The sequence below is a fragment of the Pteropus vampyrus genome, unplaced genomic scaffold, assembly GCF_000151845.1.
Source record: "Pteropus vampyrus isolate Shadow unplaced genomic scaffold, Pvam_2.0 Scaffold156, whole genome shotgun sequence".
Classification (NCBI taxonomy): Eukaryota; Metazoa; Chordata; class Mammalia; order Chiroptera; family Pteropodidae; genus Pteropus; species Pteropus vampyrus.
In genome coordinates, this window is record NW_011888937.1 from 2,471,067 (window position 1) to 2,473,463 (window position 2,397).

The following is a 2,397-nucleotide window of genomic DNA, read 5'->3' on the forward strand; positions in this document are numbered from 1 at the left end:
ATACAAAAACTGAAAAACAGAGATTAGAACTGAATACTGGAAAAAAAATGGCCCACCTCTCTAATGTCTTGATGTCTACAAAAAACTCACTTCAAATATAATGGAATAGGCAGGGTGAAAGTAAAAAATAAAATGTGTATTAGTTATTTGTAGTAAGAAATCACCATAAATTGGGTGGCTTAAAATAGCAAACAATTTATTGATTTACCATTTTGGAGGCCAGAAATCTGAAATTAAAGTCTGTAGAAGAGAATTCTTTCTTGCTTCTTCCAGTTTCTGGTGGCTCCAGATTTCCTTAGTTTGAAGCCATATAATTCGAATTTGCCTCTGTCTTCACATGCCCTTTTCCTCTGTGTCCTTCTTCTCTTCTGTCTGTTATAATGGTACTTTACATTTGACCTAGGGTACAGCCAAATCATCAAGAATAATCTCATCTCAATATTCTTAACTTCATTATATCTACAAAGACTCTTTTCCAAACAAGTTTATATTCAATTTACAGGGCATGGGCATATCTTTTTGATACCACTTCTACCCACTACAGAAGAGAAAATACATATGTCATAGAAACAATACTAATAGAAAGCAGGAATGGCTTGTTAATATCAGTTAAATTAGACTTCAGAGCAAAGAAAATTACCAGAGAAGACAAATATATTATGTAATAATACAAGAGGTCAATCCTTATTATAAACTCTAAATGTGTACATACTGAACAACTTAGCTAGAAAATACATGAAACAAAAACTAACAAAACTTAAATGAGAAATAGACAAATGCACAATTATATTTGGAGACTCCAACAACCTTGTATAAATAATTGATGGAAAAATTCTATAGCAAATTATCAAGAATGTAGAGAGTAACTCAACAGCATTATCAATCAAAAGGATCTAATCAATATTTATAGAACAATACATTCATAACAACTGAATACTCATTTTTTTAAATTATATGTAAAACATAAACCAAGATGGACAACAACCTGGACCAACAAATTTAAAAGAACTGAAATCACAGAGCATGATTTCTGGCTATTATAGGCTCGAACTAGAAATTAATAAAAGATAACAAGAAAATCTTCAAATGATTGGAAATTAAAACACATTTCTAACAATCCATGAGTCAAAGAAGCAGTTTCAATGGAAATAAAAAATGTAATAAAGTGAATTAAAATGAAAATAAAACATATCAAAAATGTAGGGACACATCTAAAGCAGTAATCAGAAAGAAGTTTATCACACTAAATGCATACATTAGATTATAAAATGCTCTCATTAATAATCTAGGCTTCTACCTCAAGAATCTATAAAAAAGAACAAAATAAACTGAAGATGAGCAAAAGGAAAAAAATTAGAAAGAAAAAATTATTAAAATTAAAACCAAAACAAAAAGGAATTAAAAAAACACAAGGGAGAAATTGATTAAAAAATAATTGGTTCTTTAAACTTTTATTAAGATTGACAAAGATAAAAGACAAAAAACACAATTAACCAATATCAAGAATGAAACAGGAATATTACTATAGATATTGCAGTTATGAGAAATAGTAAAAGAATATTGTGAAGAACTTTACCCATATAACTTTGATGATCATAGATTAATGGAAAAACATACACTAGCAAAATTTACTCAATATGATATATATTACTTAAAAATCTCAAAACTATTAAAAAATTAATTCAAATTTAAATATTCACCCCCAAGAAATCTCTTGGCTGAAATGATTTCACTTAAGAATTCTTTCTCATAAAGAATTCACAATGTTATACATCTTTTTTTAAAATATTGAAAAGCAGTGAACATGTTTCAATTTAATGAAGAAAATACTACGCTTATAACAAAATGAGACTAAGACAATACAAAAAAAAAGAAAGAAAAAAGTAAATGGAGGACCACCGGTATCACTTATAAATATAGGTGTACATATTCTAAAATATATTATCAATATAATCAATCAGTATATAAAAATAATTACACACTAACCAAGAGGAGTTTATTAGAGTCATACAAGGCCACTTCAATATTGGAAAATAAATCATTTTAATCCATCATATTAATTATGGTTGACATATTAAACTATATTAATAGGATAATAAAAAAATATATGATAATATCAATCAATGAAGAAATAGCATTTAATTTAACACATATTATAATTTTTAAAAATCTCACAAACATAGAAATAGAGAATAACTTCATCTACCTGATAAAAAGCATGTACAAAAATAAACAGAAAACGTAAAGCAAAACCAAAAAAAAGTATAGCTAACAGTATATTTAATGGTAAAATACTAAATGATTTCTCCCCATGATCAGAAAGAAGGAAAGGCTATGCCTTCTCACGCTCTTTATCAACATGGTGCTAGAATTTCACTTATTTGTGGAATTTAAAAA